Below are 19,722 nucleotides of genomic sequence, written 5' to 3' on the forward strand. Positions count from 1 at the left end.
ACAGTTTATTCGTTACTCCACTGAAGGACATCTTGGTTGCTTCCAGGTTTTGGCAATTATGAATAAAATTGCTATAAACATACGTGTGCAGGTGTGTGTGTGTGTGTATATATGTGTGTGTGTGTACATACATTTTAAACTCCTTTGGGTAAATACTGAGGAGAATGATTGCTGGATTGTAAGAGTATGATTTGATTTTTTTTTTTTTAACGTTTATTTTTGAGACAGAGATAGAGCATGAACGGGGGAGGAGCAGAAAGAGAGGGAGACACAGAATCCGAGGCACAGGCCCTGAGCTGTCAGCACAGAGCCCGACGCGGGGCTCAAACTCACGGACCACGAGGTCATGACCTGAGCTGAAGTCGGTGCTTAACTGACTGAGCCACCCAGGCGCCCCTTGATTTGTTTTTTTAAGAAACCACCAAACTGTCTTACAAAGTGACTACTGTTTTGCATTCCCACCAGTAACAAATGAGAGTTCCTGCTATTCCACATCTTCACCAGTATTTGCTGTTGTCGGTGTTCTAGATTTTGGTCACTCTAATAGGTATGTAACTCTATATTTATTATTATTATTATTTTTTAAGATAAACTGAGTCCTAGACAGGCAGTTTTTGAGACCAAAATTTTCAGCCATTTAGTAGAAAAATTAGAGTTCAGGCCTTGATGTTAGATATCTGATGGTACTGAATTTCTGTGGTTATACTGTCTCTCAGTTGTACAGCTTTATACATGGATCACTGCCTGGGTGAAGTAGTTACTTAACTCAAATATGTTTGATAATTAATGGCAACTAGAGGTGATTTCTTACCTGTGCTTCATGAATGAGATATTTCAGAGCTGACAGTAGTATAGATTTATTCTCCAGCTCAGATGAGATTGGAACTTGCCGTGATCACTCAGCTGTATGGATCAAATCATACTTTCTAAATGCCATTCCCCCTTAATGTGCTATCCTTTACCGACACTGATCAATGGACTTCTGGTTATAAGAATAGGATTGGAAGTGGTTTCTTTGATTTCTCTTCATGATTTCAAAAGCATTAAAGGATACTACTCCTTTTGTGGGCCCCTGGGCTAAGGGTGAGGAGATGGTACATGTTATACTAGCCAGCCAAGGCCAATCCTGACCTTTTCTTTGCTCTTCCTTGAATGAGATTTTGAAATAGAGATAAAGTGGGAAGGACAAACCGTAGAACAATATAGCTTTTAACATCTGTGACACACTTTGGGAAGATCACAGGGGAGCTAATGCTGAGGGAGGAATAGCAACATTTTTTTTTTTTTTTTTTTTTTTTTTTTTAAGAATCAAAGATGGTAAATGTAGAGAATGAAGGAAAGGAGGATGGTACAATGGGAAGAGATGCCAGCATGATCACATAATTCACTGAGGGACTTCTTATAATTAAATGAGATGATCTTTTCCCATTTCCAAGTCTTTTTGTTTTGTTCTTCTCTGAAAAAAGGTATGTGAGTACAAAACTGGTGTTGGAGTATTAGTCACCTCATAATGAGCCCCATTCCCAAATGGAATAAGATGACTTTTGCAACTGAAAAAGTTTGTATCAATGACTTTAAAACAGATGGTGGACAAGAATTACAGAGTGCTAGTGGTTCTTAACTATTGATTGACTGATTGGATCCCTTTTGAAATTGTGATAAAAGCATGGGATTTTTCCCTATGAAAATCAACATATACTCATGCCCCAATTTAACATATCATCTTAGGTTTATAGGCTCCCTAAAGGTGATCTCTGAACTCCTGTTAAAGAACCCTTGGTTTTGATAGTCATACCAGACTTCATGAGGAGAGCAAGAGAAAGTGTGAGAGGATGAGTAAATTTTAGACAGGTAACAGATTAAATGTGAGGTATGTAGAAAGTGCTCAATAATATTGGTGGAATAGAATGGATGATTGAGCTGAGAGCATTTTCCCTCTGGCTCTTAGCCTCTCTACCTCTTTACTGTTCCACTACTTAAAGATTCAGTCACCTTGGTAAAGATTTGTGCTCTTCCCCAACCCTTTCTTCCTTTTCTTTCCTTATTCACCTCTAAAGATTGAAACTCTGCTAGGAACTAGCAGTCAGACTGGAAATGCCTTGGAGCCTAATAGCTACTTATATCAGCTGTGGCAGTAAAATGGTTATAGCAACCCAAGTTTCTAGGAAACGTGTATGCAGCTTTAACTGAACAGCCCATCTTTTAGGCCAGTGCTTCTCCACCTTTAATGTGCATGTGTCTCCCTAGGGCTCTTGGTAAAGTGAAGGTTCTGGTTCTGTAGGTTTGGGGTGAGTTGGGGTCTGCATTTCTAACAAGCTCCCAGATGATGCTGTTGCTGTTGCTGTTGCTGCTCCATGGACCACACTGTGAACAACAGAGCTGTGGTCTTTCTAGGAAGCTAGCAGAACTATTCTTGTCATTGTGGCTTGTGTGTGTGTGCGTGTGTCAAATAATCTAAGTTTACTCCCCCAGAAAATGCTAATTGCCTACTGTGGCCCAATAAAAGGAGATTTTGAGCCAAGAAAGGAAGTAGAGAATTATTTAATTTTTGAAAAATCTAAATTTTTCAGATCATTGAAAATCTATTATTTGACCTAATTAAATGGAAGCTGATATTTGTGTAACAACATCTCCTGTGACACAGTCTGGGGATTAAGTACAGTAGAAATACCTGTCCACTCTCCCCAGGAACATCAGCTAGAAAAACCAGAAGATGCTTACTCTACTCGCATAATGATACATCATTTGCAGATACATAGTTGTGCATAAAGGCTTAGTAAATTTTATAATGAAATGGAATCTGTTTCCTCATATTCATTTTAAGGGGTAAAATACAAAAAAATTACTATATTTGTTTGGTTCCAATGCACTTTTTTTGTTTTTGTTTGTTTGTTTGTTTTTGCATTTTAACATAGTTTGAATTAGGATGTGTGTTATACTTAATGGAGTTTTACAATTGCTGTTGACCAAGTGGCACTTGTAAGGAAGGTGTCACTGGGTATGCATGTGCAAGCTTAATTGTTATTCTCTGTGCCACGGCTGGACACTGGCAACCTCTTGACATTTTAGTCGAAAACCATCAGGCCTATTAGAGGAAGGAATATGAGCGCAGAATGGGAGTTAGCAGCTTGAAAGAAGAGGCTGGGGACAATTTAAGAAATGCTGCATCACCAATGCTCCTGACAGCATACAGGTTGATATCATGTAACATGATATCTATGGCTCTGAGATGAACTATACCTCAGGAAAGTTGGATTCTACATGTACAGAAGTTTTTAAGCTGTTAAAATATATTTTGCTTGTATTTTTATTTTAACCTATGAACAAGATAATACATGATAAAAATCCATATGTAAATGAGTCTGAAAGAACTCCTTCACAAAGTATGAAATAAAAACCGTAAGTAGTAAGAAAGCATTGTGTCCTAATTTGGTTGCCAACATTTGTTTGATTTCCTAGTGGTACATCTTACAGTTAATGGCAACTTGATATGATGAATGCTGCAGTTTAAAAATTACATATTGGAGAAATAAAGTTATCCCAAGTCATAAAATTATAGAGTCAAAGGTAAATTCAAGAAATTAACTAGTGAGTGTCTAAATCAACCAGGACACATGAGGTTCAAGGACAGAGTGCAGAATAGTGGATGTTCTTATGAATTAGAAAATCTAAGCAGTAGATATGGCTTTGATACTGAGCAGCTGTGACCATGGGCAAATCACTTCAATTCTCTGGATCTCTGTTTCCTAACCTATAAAATGAAGAGTTTGTCTTAAATAATCTCCAGTGTACCTTTAAGATCTTGGATTCTGCATATTCAAAACAAAAATGTGGTGGATAAAAGATTAGGTTTACCCATTATCTCTTGTGTTATCCCCTTTATCACAATGGAATTTTGCCTGATGATCTTCCTTATATTTTAGTTGAAATTGAATCAGGGTTCATTTTAGCAGAACTCTGTTCAGCTTTTATGAGGTAGGGGGAATAACTAACTGGTCAGCCTCTTCTTGACAATTCTATGCATACTTGAAAAACTGTTATGAATAGATACCATGGATTTATCTTTCACAAAGAAAGTAATCTTAAGTTCTTTTCAAAAAGAATAAACTTCTTAAATAGTTAATAAATTGTTAAATTCTATTAACAATTTCTCTTGTATCCGCTTACCATTTGTTTTTGTTTGTTTGCTATCCTGCAACCAGTTCTTTCTGAATAGTGCCTTAATTTCTTTCAGAAGAATGACCTCTCTCTAGTCTGCAAGGGCTGTGATTAAGGGTCTCTGCACATATGTATATGTATATTCTGCATATATATATATATATATATATATATATTCTGCATATATATATATATTCTGCATATATATATATATGTATATATATATATATATATTTGTTGTTGTTGTTGTTGGAGCGGGGGTACTCTGAATCTAGAGCTGAGTGTTACAAAAATGTAAAAGATAGTCATAGTTCACTGTCAAGCTGTCGTGCAGCCTCCATGCCCAAAGCTGACTGGTTGCTGATTGGATGTGAGGCTGACTCTAGACCTGGACTCAAAGTCTCTTTGCTCTTTTGAGCTCCCCAAGATTGCTCCAAGCAATTCTCTTTCTAGATTAACCAGAATGGGTTTCTGATGCTTACAATGAAGGAAGCCTAACAAATAGAGACAGAATTTGTGCGGGGCGCTCCAGGACGCCAGTGATCACCAGCTTCCCAGTGTCTTGGTGAATAAACTGGAGACGATGGAGGTACAGGATTCTGGTGTCTCACACACTCTACATGAAAAGGATTCAAACTTCTTGACTGGTGTCAAATATATATATATATAGTGTAAAATACCTCTACATACTGTTTTTACTTTTCCTTTAGATTGCCCAAAGCCTTTCAATCTTTATGATGGGCCTTAGTTTTGACACAAATTATATCTCCAAATAGAATTTTGAAATGCACTTTTCACACCTATCCTTCTGTCTGTAATTAAAGGTAATCGTGTCCCTTTCTTTATTGGTCGCCGAAAGTAGTATACAAAATATTCAAGAAGGAAGGCCATTAAAAGTCTGTATTATTCTATTTGAATATATTTTCACAGAAGAAGAGAAAACAAACTATGAATTGCTAAATTCTACACCTGAAACTAATATTACACTGTATGTTAACTAACTGAAATTTATTTATTTATTTAAAAAAAATTTTTTTTTCAACGTTTATTTATTTTTGGGACAGAGAGAGACAGAGCATGAATGGGGGAGGGGCAGAGAGAGAGGGAGACACAGAATCGGAAACAGGCTCCAGGCTCTGAGCCATCAGCCCAGAGCCCGACGCGGGGCTCGAACTCACGGATCGCGAGATCATGACCTGGCTGAAGTCGGACGCTTAACCGACTGCGCCACCCAGGCGCCCCAGCTAACTGAAATTTAAATAAAGGTTTGGGGAAAGAGAAAAGAAGAAGAGAAAACAAATTGATTTGTTTTTCTTTTTGTGCCATGGTGGTTCCATTTATTAGTTATAACATTTGTAAAATCTTTCACAGTCCAAACTGCTGTTCTTTTCTTTTGGAAATCCATCAACCTGCCTCTACCCCTCCAGATACTGGAAACATTGACTATTTAACTGAAAGGAAATACAGAGGGAAAAGACAAAACACTTATAAAGAAAGCAACTCATGGGGAGCCTGGGTGGCTCAGTCAGTTGAGCGTCCGACTTCAGATCAGGTCATGATCTCACAGTTTTTGGGTTTGAGTCCCATGTCAGGCTCTGTGCTGACGGCTTAGAGCCTAGAGCCTGCTTCAGATTCTGTGTCTCCCTCTCTCTCTGCTCCTCCCCCACTCATAACTCTCTGTCTCAAAAATAAACATTAAAAAATAATAATAAAGTAACTCATGACTCTCTGAGTTACTTCTTTTGGAAATATAAACTCTGGAGGATTGAAAATGCCTTTCATGTTTCCCTCCCTTCATACCCTGCCATTTCCAAATAGTTTTCTCTTCTGCCATCTGAGATTCACTGGAAACATTCCTGTGTATGTTTAGGGTACCAGTTAATAGTTTGAGCTCTAGAATTGCATTTCTTGAGTGTTAATACTAGATACACTTATGATGTGACCTTGGGAAAATTAATCAATGTCTCAAAACTTAAATTTCTCTATCTGTAAAATAGGGTTAACCAGAATACACCCCCCCCCCCCATTATTGTAAAGCTCATATGAGGTAACTGATACAACACACTTGGCAGAGGGCCTGGTACCATATTAGACCCTTGATGCTTGTTATTTGTTATGATTATGTGTGTGTGTGTGTGTGTGTGTGTGTGTGTGTGTATATTAGATATTTATATATATATATATATATATATATATATATATATATATATGGCAATGGACAGATGCAAATACATAATGAAGGCAGGGTTTTGAATGGATCTGATGGTATGGTGTGTGGTAGATTGCAGAGGGAGAGAGAGAGGCAACAAGACTAGTGGGCTACTTTTACAGTAAATCTGATGTGATGTTCAAAGGGCCAGATATGGTGGGTGGGAAGTAATGATACAAAAAGAGGGACAAATGAAATGAAGAAAGGAAGAGGTTTATTGATGATCAGCTGAGGATATCGAAAGGAAAAAGCATTTCTGGGTGATTGACTCAGGAAGGTATGGGGAAGTCAAGAAGGGGAATAGGTTTAGGAAGAAAGGGAAACATTTTGTTGAGTGAAGGAGAGGCATCCATATACAAGTATTCAGCCAAGACGAGGGAAGTCAGGTTGAAGCTTGTGAAGGGCTGAGCTGAAATCCTTGGTAAGTCTTTTGTATGAATAAACAGGATATATTATCTTTTTCTTTCCTGTGGGATATATCAGAAAGTTGTAGCAGAGTAGTGGCTTTTGAAAAGCACATAGTGTTATGGAACCTCAGTTTCCTCTTCTATAAACCTGATGTTGAATGATCCCTATGGGACACCTCGCAATGGAAATTGATATGCAAAGAGTGAATTTATGGATCAGCTGTGTGAGAATTATAACATAAAAGTATATGTCATATTACACTTCACCCAACTTGTTTTTGAATTTTAAGTTTGAATGTTCTAGATGTTTAAGATGTTTAAGGTACTATTGAAAAAGTAGCACGTTCAAAAGGCAGAGAACCTATCTTCTCCCTTATTTTACAGTGCTCCCAGATCCGAAACAGGGCACATAGATATAAAAAGAAGTTGACAAACAATAAATGCATAGTCCAACAGCCTAATGGTTTTATATGACATATATAATAATACAGAAAACAGGATTAACTTCAAAGGAAATATATACAAGGGGATTATTGTCTGTACCAGAAATAGAAGCCATAAGTGTAAAAATATATATGCATGAAAATTTTACAATTTATATATGTGTGTGTAAACCACCCTCAGTGAAATACAGTGTGATGATTAAGCATGTAAATTTGGATTGCAAACACAGACTCCAATTGTGCTCACCTAATCATCCATTATGTGCACAACTTACTGATTTGCACGCTCAACTAGACAGGATCAAATATTATCTGTATGTCACTTAAATGTCCGTGGTTTGTAAATTTAGAGTTGTTCAAAATAAAAAGGTTCACTTCTTTTACTAGCATACCACTTTACCCTGTGTACATTTTTTTTAAAGTTTATTCATTTATTTTTAGAGAAAGGGGCAGAGAGGCAGAAGATAGAGGGAGAGAGAGAGAGAGAATCCCAAGAAGGTTCTACACTGCTAGCACAGAGCCCAGTGCAGAGCTCGAATCATGAACCATGAGATCATGACTTGAGCCAAAACCAAGAGCTGGATGCTTAACTGATTGAGCCACCCAGATGGTCCTACCCTGCATACATTTTAATGCAACAAAGTGTCTACAGATTATTTCTTTCAAGCTTCTTTTGCCTTTAATTCTGTAGAACTAAATTTGTTACTTTTGTGACTTACTAAAAAGAAAATTTATTTCAATCATGGGTATGCTGATCATATTAAACTACTGTATCTCTCTTTGTTTCACAGGCTATGGAGTTTGGAGTAGCCTTTGAACTCAGCTATATTTTAGTGGTATCCTTCATTTTGTGATAGCTTACTTTGTGGAATTTTATCTCTCTGTAGTGGGGCATTTGAATAGTTGTATGTTAAAGATTATATTTGAAATTTATACTTCTTGCCCGATTTTCATCATCAAATATTTACTTTGGTATTTATATTATTGGTTATGAGGTCCCATAGAGCTGAGTGCATGGTTCTTGGCAGAAAATTTTGGTTGAAGAGATGTGTGCCGGAATGGATTTATGATTACTTGTAAAGATAAATAGAAAAAAATCTGGAAACGGATATAAATTACAGTGTTCTCTTTAGACATTAATACAAGAACTCTCCTTTGTCTTTTGTTGTACCCACCTGATATATTTCTTTGGCATTAATTATTCCTACCCCAAGTAGATGTTGGCAACATAGTGGTCAAGAGCTCAGTCCTTTGGGTTCAGATATGCTAATCACTAGCTAGATTTCATAATCTGTGTAAGCTGCAGATTTTTAATAAAAAAAAAAACAACTTTTAATACCTTGCTGGGTGTCTAGAGTTGATGATATAATGCATATGAAGCTCTTGGACATAGCAAACATGTACTTGTTATTTTAGGGGTTGCCATTGTATATGTCAGTGCTTCATCAGAATTTTCATGGCTCAGCCAAATGGTACCTTTAAAAATTTTTTTTAATGTTTATTTATATTTGACAGAGAGACAGAGCAGAGGGGCAGAGGGGCAGAGAGAGAGGGAGACATAGAATCCGAAGCAGGCTCTAGGATCTGAGCTGTCAGCACAGAGCCTGATGCAGGTCTTGAACACACAAACCGTGAGATCATGACCTGAGCCAAAGTCAGATGCTTAACTGACTGAGCCACTCAATTGCCCCCAAATGGTACCTTTTTAATTAAAGGCACACCTCTTAATGGTTCTCTTTTCATAGTTACTAAAATGTTTCCAAAAATCTTAGAAATATTTATTTTCAGAATACTCATGCACACACATATGAAAAAAATTAATACTACTGGGGAGCCTTGATGTGGCACTACTGGTCCATTCTCTTAGAAATATCTGTCAGGTGCTTTTCATGAAATACATATTTTAAATCTTACAATAATCTGCAAGGTAGATGTTATTAGTATTCCCATTTTATTGATGAGAAAAGGAAGCCTTATTGAGGTCAAATATCTTTCCCAATGTCAGAGAGGTAAAAATTGTGCATTCTGGCATGTATCCATTGTACAAAGTCTGGGATTTTGTGTGTGTGTGTGTGTGTGTGTGTGTGCTTTTTTAGTTGCCTTAAAGAAAAAATCACAGCCAGTTTTGAATTAAAAAATACCAGGAGTGACAACTATGCACTCCTAACTTCTGACAACTCTATGTTAAGCATGTTTATTGATCCAAAATATTTGAATGCAAGTCAGATGACGTACATGTGAAAACAATCCTTCATCAATTTTGAGAATATAAACATTCCTCTGAAGAGGGGGAGGGGAAACTACATTTTCAAAATTTAACTACTTCCTTTAAGGCATACTGGAATTTTCTTCCTTGGTTTCTTTTGCTCACTCACTAAAATGTTACTAGGTTGAATATCATTCAAATAAATAAACAAACCTATTTCTTTCCATTAACTTGCCAACATGTAAAAAGGCTAGGAGACTTATTTACTTTCAGGAATCAATTTAGGGGCAATTCTTCTTGATCTACTGCAACTTTTGATTCTTCTAGTTTCTCTAACTGTAAAGCCAATAATGTCTGTTTTGTTTTCCTGGCCTTCAAATTCCTTTGCAGTCACCTTCAGTGACATGAACTGGAGATATTTCTACTATTTGTTTGTGTTAGCAAAAATATTATTCATGAAAAGGAAAAGTAGAAGATATAATAACAAGAAATCGTTCAATTTTCATTAGATTCTGCTCTGTATGACATGTGGAAAAATGGAGAAAATATAGAAAAGTCAATAGTAAAGGCTTTCAAGGTAAGTTTGATTATTCAAAGAGAAGTAGTGAATATATATATAAAATCAGAGAATTATATGGGAAGAGCAAGCAAGAGAGAGCAAGAGATTAAGACTGAGAGAGAGAAAAGGAAGGAGAAAAAAGATAAAATAAAGAACTATGTCCTAGAAACTGAACTTTATTTGTAGAAGAGCCCCTACCTTTATTACTCATTTATATGCTGGAACACTGTGGCAAAAAACTCTGAATGCGCTTGCACATGGACTGCTTCAGCAATATAATATCATATAGCTATTTCATTTGATGTGTGAGTTAAAAAAAATCTTATGCATTTGAATAATCTTTTTGCAGCCATACCACAGATGTTATAAGACTCACTCAAAAGATGGCATCTTTTAAAATTTGAAAACATCAACTCTGCCAATTTACTCATTACTATTAACAAGATAAAATCATAGCAATATCTAACTCAGCAGGCATTTATTTATTGTTGCTATTAAAAATGTCTGGCACTGCAGAAAAAAATAAGGCTTGTGAAAATAATAATACAAAAGACAACAACTAAATGGGAACCTACTATGTGCCAGGATTTTACAAATGTTGTCCGTCTTAAATACAACAACCTGGCAATGAAGAAGTTATTTTACAAATAAATGGAAGCTTAGAGAATTTAACCTTTTTTTTTTCTTTCTCTTTCTTTCTTTTCTTTCTTTTTTTTCCCCCACAATTATATAGAGAGTAAGCTCCTAAGTAAGGGCGTGAGGTCTTACCTATTTGGCTTAACAGACTTTGCTTCCTTGCTTTCTATATGGAGCTGTTGTACCTAAAATGAAGTTGTGGATATATGTAAAACTATATATAAAAAAAATCATGCATGTACAAAAATCATATATATATAACCATATTCATATCTGTATCTAAACAGACACCCACCTATACCTGCCTACCTCTATCAATTTCTGTATCTTCATATCTATATTTCTCTATCTGGGAACTAATGATATATTAGCATAGAAAATAGCTAAAAAATAGAGTATGATATGAATGAGTAAAGTACACTCTGAACTCTGAGTAGAATGTGAAAACTAGTCAAGAAGGAAAATGATAGGACCCATTGTTTGCATTTACGAGGAAAAAAATGTTACTTTGGACTTAGTCTTATTGGAAAAGTAGGGCCATTTGTGAACAGGAGAGAGAATGAAAGGAATAGAACATGTATTTATTGAACACTTAGTATGTTCTAAGCACTGGAAAGACAGCCTGTTTTTTATATTGCATGTAATCACCTTATTATGGCCATTTTACACCTAAGGACAGTTATACTCCAAAGGGATGAAGCAACTAATCAATCCATAACCTGGAGGAGGATTTGAACCAAGGTCTGCAGGACAAACAAATACTATGTGCTTTTCATATCACCAGGAGATAAACAAAACGATACTAAGTAAAAGTTGGCCTGGGACCAATATTCAGATAAATTGGAGGGGGAAAGTGACAGGGAATGAGAGGAATTAAAAAAAATTTTTTTTTAAGTTTATTTATTTTTGAGAGATAGAGCGAGTGGGGGAGGGGCTGAGAGAGAGAGAATCCCAAGCAGTCTCCACACTGTCAGCACAAAGCCCTGTATGGGGCTCGAACTCACAAACCATGAGATCATGACCTGAGCCGAAACCAAGAGTCAGACGCTTAACTGACTGAGCCACCCAGGCGCCCTGGGAATGAGAGGAATTTTTGAGAATTTAGTAAAGTAAATCCAGAGCCAAAAAGAAGAAGCCTTAACTAAGGATATGACACTATGGTTAGACAAAAGAATAACATGATGTTATGTCTTCTGAGCATAAGTGGTGCTTTCTCTGTTAAGTGCTTATAGTTTCCAGAAGTTCAAAAGTCACCTGAGGTCTTTCATTCATTTGATAAGAGAATGTTCATCTAAATTAATCTTTGGAAGTACTTACAAGTGTGTGTAGACTGTTAGATCATTTGGGAGTTCAGAAATGAGCAAAGTTGGTGTGTGAATTTGCTGGATGTCTAATAGAGCAGGCTGACAAAATAGAATGGAACTCAGTGAGATTAGGTTAAGCATTTCTCACCATGCTGAATTATGTTGCTGGTGGAGAGTGGAAGATCCCAGTATTTTTAAATGAGTTCACATGTACTGATTCAGTGGAATTGTGCTGAGTGATCTTGAGAATGCTCAAAAATGAGATTGCTGAGCAATTTTCAGTGATTTAATTGTTAAGGAATTCTGGAGACTAGGAATCAGCAAACTGGAGATAAGCAAATATCACTCAGAGTTTTGAAAAAAGGGAAGAAATATTTTGCAAACTAGAGAGCAGCCAGCTTCATTGATCTCTGGCAGGAATAGAATGATTTGGAGGAAGGTCGTTTCACACTTTTATGAGAGGAAGTGGTGGTTGTTAGGACCCAGTATAAACTCACTAAGATCAAAGCATGTGAGAAGCGTGCATTCCATTTTTGAAGGGCATTGATTTTCTGCAACAACAGACCAATCGGGTGATGTTTCTCTAGCCCTATGATCCATCTAGTTGCATGATTATTTTACATCTGTCCTTAGATCTGCAACATTGCACCTGCATTTCTCACTCTAACTTGATGACCTTACATCTTTGTTCACTGAGAAAATGAAAGATACCAGAGGAAATGTCTATGAACTTCCTCTGCCAGAATGCTGCCTCTTCCTGCATTTGTGCACACACAGTCTGCCTTTCCCCAGCTCAGTACCCCAGTAGGGATGTACTGTCCTGCTCCAATGTAAATTCACCTCCTCCCTTGTGTTCTGCATCCCATTCTTCTCTTGCTTGTTCAGGGCCAGCACACCAGCAATTGCCCCTTCCTTCTCTGATGATATAAGCTTCTTTTCTGTTGACTCATACCCACTAACATATGGGTGTGTTATTCTATTTCCCATCTTAAAAGGCAAATGAAACCAAACACTAACCAAAGAAAACCTTTTGTCTGTGAATCTACTTCCAATGATTATTTCATTTATTCCCTTTAGGCTGGACCTCCTGGAAAGTGTGGCTTGTATTTTGTTTCTGATTCTCCTCTTCCTGTTTTCTGTTCAACCCACTTCTTTTCAAGTTGTGGTAGCTACACTCCAGTGGCACTGCTTTTGTGAGTATTATCAATACTAACAGAGGCTTTGACTTAATTACTTTGGGATGGGGCATGGACTGGTTATGTTTTTGTAAGCTGTCCAGTTGGTTATAGATTCTGGCTGGGACTGAAAACTGGCCCACACCTTCTGAGCAGGGACTAAATCCCTTAGCATGCTCACTCTGTCATAGTGCTGGCTGCCTCTGAGGGCTTGCCTCAGACATCTAGTTGGTTTCTCTCTTTGGCAGTTCTGTAGATAAAAATAGGGTGATTATTTTGAATTATTCTTTGTAAGAGTTATTGCAGAGTCCCTTTAAATAGAAAGCTTGCCATGCATTTTAAAATAAGATTATGATTTACAAAAACTGATTCATTCATGAATTGTATGAAACATAGCTGTTGCATTAGACCAGGTATGTATTTATTTCTCAGTCTTTTGCAGGTGCTTGTAAGCCTTTATAAACTAATAATCAGAAAAAATATGGGACATAAGCAAATCATTATAATAACTTTATTTTGTCTTATGTGAAACATCCTCTTTCGAGCAATTTAAAGTATTTTACATCTTTGTAGGACAATACTTGACATGTTCTATTTCTGAATTGAAATATTTGTGCAGACTACTAAAAATTCATAGATGCCCTTAAGCTGAGGGTTCTTTTGTTTGTGTGCACAAAAACCTTTGAGGAGTTAAGTGTTATGTATTGAAAATGTAATAGTGGGCAAATTTTCTATCTATCAATCTTTGGGTCTGTCATCTACTTGTACAGTGCTTATCACCCTATCATCTATTTGCTACATATTTTCTCAAGATATATGGTTTTTAGTTTTCTCTATATTTACGGCAAATAATGATTTTTGATGTTTATTTATTCTTATTTCCCTTTTGAGAAAGATCAAGATAACTGCACAACAATGGAAAGAATGAGACAAATAGTTGACTTTTCAACATTCCATAAAAACTTTGAAGATCAAATCAGCAGTTCAATAGCCTGAGAAGTTACAGGCAATCACAGGAGTAAGTTGAGATCAGAACTGGTACTAGGCTGGGTTTCTAGGCTCAGGGTGGCCACAAATTAGCCTTGTGACCTTGGAGGAGTCTCTTAACTGTTCCAGACTTCAGTTTCTTCAGCTCTAAAAGGAGTTTAACTTTTAGATTACTTGAGAATACTTGGGATTGTATAAAGCTTTTTATAGCAATACCTGGGAAAACAATAATCTATTCTTTAATAAGGATTTTATTGTTTAATAAAAGAATGGGAGTAAGGTTATATGAGCTGTGAATAAACCCCATTTTAGTGAGTGCTAAAATAAATGAATTTGGCCATTTTTCTTTATGAAAATTGTCAGAGAAATTAGCTCTGTCTTTGAGCACAAACATGAGAGTCAAAAGAACAGTAAATGTAATTTCAATTTCATTCATCTTTTTTCAGAGACGAGAGACAAACTTGGAACTCTTCCAAAAGACCCAAGTAAACAGAGAGGAAGTTTTGGAAGATTGAATCAGAGCCAGAATAAACTAGGATATCTGTTTAAGATGGATATTACAAAAGGAACTGAAAAATGATTCAGGGAGATGTATTTAGATCTGGAATCAGGAAAAGTTGTTTTAATTAAACTTTTTAGAATTAAGATATTAACTTGCATCAGTATTAATTTACATGAGAGACTATTAAGGATATACAGAAAAGGTATTTGACTAATAACACCTTTTTTTCCTCCTTAGTATCAATGCCTATGGTCAATTAAGTGGGAAAAAAATCAAACTAATTTCATGTAGTTGCTAATATAGTATAATAAAATTTGTGTTTTATAAAATTATAGTTGTTTTGGTTTTGCCCTTAAGAATAAATGAAATAGAAACAATTCTACTTTTTTTAAGTTTTCTTTCTTTAAAAAATATTTACTTATTTTGAGAGAGAGAGAGAGAACACACACACATGCACCATTAGCAATGAAAAAGAACGGGGCAGGGGCAGAGAGAGAGATTGAGAGAGAGAGAGAGAGAGAGAGAGAGAATTTCAAGCAGTCTCCATGAACCATGAGATCATGACCTGAGCCAAAATCAAGAGATGGACGCTTAACCAACTGAGCCAACAAGGTGCCCCAATTCTACTTCTTAGTATAATTTTAGAAAATGCAGTACAAGTGCCCCTCTGCATCAGCACTCCTGTATCCCTTGGGTAAATTCCTAGCAGTGCTATTTCTGGGTCATAGGGTAGATCTTTTTTTAAGTTTTTGAGGAACCTCCACACTGTTTTCCAGAGTGGCTGCACCAGTTTGCATTCCCACCAACAGGAAGACCATGAAGGAGGGGAAGGTAAAAAAAAAAAAAAGGTTGGAGAGGGAGAGAGCCAAAGCATAAGAGACTCTTAAAACTGAGAACAAACTGAGGGTTGATGGAGGGTGGGAGGGAGGGGAGGTTAGGTGATGGGTATTGAGGAGGGCACCTTTTGGGATGAGCACTGGGTGTTGTATGGAAACCAATCTGACAATAAATTCCATATTTAAAAAAAAATGCGTAGGTTGTGGCAAAGGCACTGAGGATAATTTTTTTTTAATTTTTTTTAAACGTTTATTCATTTTGAGAGAGACAGAGCATGAGCAGGGAAGGAGCAGAGAGAGAGAGAGGGAGACACAGAATCTGAAACAGGCTCCAGGCTCTGAGCTGTCAGCACAGAGCCTAACGTGGGGCTCGAACTCACAAACTGCGAGATCCTGACCTGAGCTGAAGTCGGACGCTCAACTGACTGAACCACCCAGGGGCCCTGGCACTGAAGATAATTTAAAGGAAAAAGTGATCAATAGGGCCAAAATACTGTTGAATTAAGTCTTGATGTCTGATTTTTAATTGGCACAGCAACAGCAACAACAACAACAAAAATAGATTGGTGAGATTATCCAAGCCATGGCGGAGTTCTGAAAGAGCCATCCTTTACTGTTGTAGTGAAAAGTCATGCTAATTATCTAGGTTGACTTTATTACTTGTTTCTGATTAGATTTGCTTAGAAGTCATTTCATATTAAGAATATGTTTTTTAGGGGCACTTGGGTGGCTCAGTCAGTTAAGCGTCTGACTTCGGCTCTGGTCATGATCTCACGGTCTGTGAGTTCAAGCCCCACGTCAGGCTCTGTGCTGACAGCTCAGAGCCTGGAGCCTGCTTCAGATTCTGGGTCTCCCTCTCTCTCTGCCGCTTCCCTGCTCATGCTCTCTCTCTGTCTCAAAAATAAGTAAAAACTTAAAAAGAAAAGAAGAATATGTTTTTTATCTTGTCTGGTCAGTGGAATAGTAATCTCAATTTTATATGAAGAATTGAGTTGTTACCAATTTTAAGAATTGTGGATGGGTGGAATACTATACTTGAATGAGATCTCAGCTGGTATGTAATCTGATTTAAAAAGAATAAAAAAATTCTTTTGATTGTTAGGAAAATGATAGAAAATATTGAATAAACAAGATCCTAAACAACAACAGGAAACATCGCTCTCTCTCTTTCTCTCTCTTTTTTAATACCTCAGTATGTTAGGGATTATTCTGTAAGAACTGTAGTACTAATGAATAGCACAATATGATTTGAATTCTGGAGTCACTGGAAAGTAACACAACTACTTTCAAATCTGTCAACTATTCTAGGTAGGGAGGCACTAATCAGATAAATTGAAGTAGATGAAAATTATTTTAAGATATTAGAATTGTCACTTTTTAAACATTTATTTAAATTTTTAAGATTTTAGCTAGATTTTATAGTTATTTATAATAATTTTGATAATGTATGTCACAAAAGTTACCTTTAGTGAAATGTAGCCTATTTTATAGAAGCAAATGTGAACCTCATTCATTTATTCAGTAAATATTTACTGAGTGCCTGCTATGGTGAAGTGCTTTATTAATTGTTGAGTATTTTCCTACTCTCTCCAGTCTTATCTTTGCTAAGTGTGAAACATATTTTATTCTCTATTACTCTCCCTCCATTAAGTGTGTTTTGCACATGCATTATAATAAATGCTTTAGGAACTTTTTTTTCAAGATACGTTCTCATTTTTTAACTTGTACTTTGAGCAATATATTGAATCATCAGTTTTGTTTGGGCTTCTCTAGAACTCTGCTTTTTCCATTGACCTCAGCATTGCTCATATGGAAACAGAAATGTGAGGCTCTTCAAGGGTCACCTGGAAGCTTGATTAACCCCTAACTTCTTCCATAATAATGTTAAGAGTTCAGTATCCTGTCCTTTGTGTGTGTATCCAGTAGCAATGAAAAAGAAATAAGATGGAAGTAAGAAATAGTTGGAGAAAACAATGTACACAAATTTGTTTGCCTCATACATATAATATCTGTATATTTGGTATTGTTGTTTTATAATTGTGCACCTAGAAATTAAGGACTAATAAAATCACAAAATTTCCCAGGCTGGACAGGATTGTGGTAAACCCAACCCAATATTGGGTCTCTTTTAGTGCTAAGACTGTAAGTTGAAGGTGCTTAAAACCACAACAGCATTGATATTTGTAGTAACACAGATACAGGTTTGAATCCTGGCTTTACCATTTGCCAGCTCTGTGACCTTAGGCAAGTTACTTAATTTCTGTAATACGCAGAAAAGATTGGTATAATGGATATACTTTCTAACCCATATAATTATTGAGGATTCAATGGAATACTTAAAACAAAATTTTTATCACATTGCTCAATCTGTAGCTGTATAATTTATTCATCAAATTCTGTCTTTGTTGGTATTTATTCATAAATGTCATTATTAAAACTTTTTTGGCACCTTTTATATACCAGAGTCTCTACCATGTGTCAGAGGTATAAGGTCAAACACTGTTGTGGGGCAACAAGAGATAGATTGGTAGTTATGATTGTAAGTACATACACAGGAATTATACTGAATTTGTTGCATGCATATAATTCCATGATTATATGCATGCAATATTTATGCAATATTATATGCATGGAAGGAAAGCATTTCACCTGTGTTTTTAAATTTTTTTAAAAATACCTTTCTTGGTAAACCCATGCAAAACTTTGTTTTATACTATGATACTTACAAAAACAAGATAGCAAAGAGATTAAAAGCAGAGCTCTGAAATTAGACTGCCTTGATTTCTGTTCTGGATTTATCACTCACTAGCTGTATGACCTCAGGCTATTTATTTTTCTTTGTGTCCTTTGCCTCAGCTGAAAAGGGGGGGCAATAATATTAACTGTTTCTTGGGATTCTTATAAGATCTAAATGTTATAATGTACATAAAATTCTCAGAGTAGTTCTTGGCTCATAGTGAGCACTCAGTAAGTGTTGGTTATTCTTAACATTATGCTTCACATACTATTTAAATATAAAGATGTGTGTGTGTGTGTGTGTTAGGGCTTAGAACTATGAAGTGTTGTATCAGGCAAAATAATATCTGTATTCTGTATTCCACACATTTGTCTTTACCAGTTTTAATAATATATCCAATAACTATGTTCAGTAATATTACGTTTAGTCATAGGGATAATATTGTCAGGTATAAATGGCACAATTAAAAACACTACAGGAGCTAAGTTGCTCAGGAAGTTGCAATGCAAATGTTCTTTCCTAAAGCTTTGCAAATGCACGATGAGAAAAAAATGGGGTATCTTATTTTATTCCCTAGTGAGAATCTATCCACATCAAATACACTATATAACACTGCACATGGGCAATCTCTGCTGAGATTCCCTGTCTCATCACACAGGCCTTCTAGAGAAGGAAATTGATAGGTATTGATTTCATTTTGAAAAGAGTCAATCCATTACAAGTCTAAGTTAAAAGTAGAAGCATGTCATGTGACCTAGAGATATTATGAATATATCTAGTTTAAAAGGTACTAATATTGAAGCATACTTGGAGTTGTTTATAAATCACTGTAAAATGAAATTACTCTTACATCCAAAAAATGTTTCAAAATGACATTTATTCAGTTTATTCTAGGACTATGAAATTCATTCATTCATTCATTCATTCACTCATTCATTCATTGAATGAGTATTTAGTAGGTACTCATGATAAATTAAGCAGTCTACTGGGCACCGAGATACAAAGATTGGTTACATTTCCCTGACCTCACAGGCTGACTATCTAGTAGTGGAGGAAAGGAAATGAAAGAACTTTTTCTTTTAATTTTTTTTTAACGTTTATTTATTTTTGAGAGAGAAACACAGACAGACAGAATGCGAGCAAGGGAAGGGCGGAGAGAGAGGGAGATACAGAATCCGAAGCAGGGTCCAGGTTCAGAGCTGTCAGCATAGAGCCTGATGCAGGGCTTGAACTCAGGAACCTTGAGATAATGACCTGAGCTGAAGTCGGACGCTTACTCAACTGAGCCACCCAGGTGCCCCAAGAACTTTTTAATAGTAAGCAGTATGTTAGATTTATATAGAAGAATTCTGAGGATGGACGAGAGGTTTCTAATTAAGAACAGAGCAGGTGTCACCAAAGGCTTCCGAGAGTTGAATCTTGAATGCTGGCCTGAATGAACTGGTGGATGTATGTGTTAGGCAGTGTTGTATATGTGAGTGGTAGGGGAAGACTGGTGTATTCCAGGCAAAGGGAACAGCTTGTGTAAATGGACAAAGGTATGAAAAAGCATGAACTGTTTGG

General features: G+C 36.3%; 1 long non-coding RNA gene across 1 annotated transcript; it reads left to right on the forward strand.

Annotated features, from left to right (window-relative positions):
- Positions 1–460: 460 nt before the first annotated feature.
- On the forward strand, positions 461–14,812 carry LOC121018544 (uncharacterized). Its single transcript, XR_005785220.1, has 5 exons — positions 461–547; positions 9,933–10,000; positions 13,000–13,115; positions 13,993–14,115; positions 14,531–14,812. It is a non-coding gene; the product is annotated as an uncharacterized LOC121018544 (long non-coding RNA).
- Positions 14,813–19,722: the final 4,910 nt, after the last annotated feature.

Source organism: Herpailurus yagouaroundi, unplaced genomic scaffold, assembly GCF_014898765.1.
Source record: "Herpailurus yagouaroundi ecotype Mexico unplaced genomic scaffold, PumYag 77, whole genome shotgun sequence".
Lineage (NCBI taxonomy): Eukaryota > Metazoa > Chordata > Mammalia > Carnivora > Felidae > Herpailurus > Herpailurus yagouaroundi.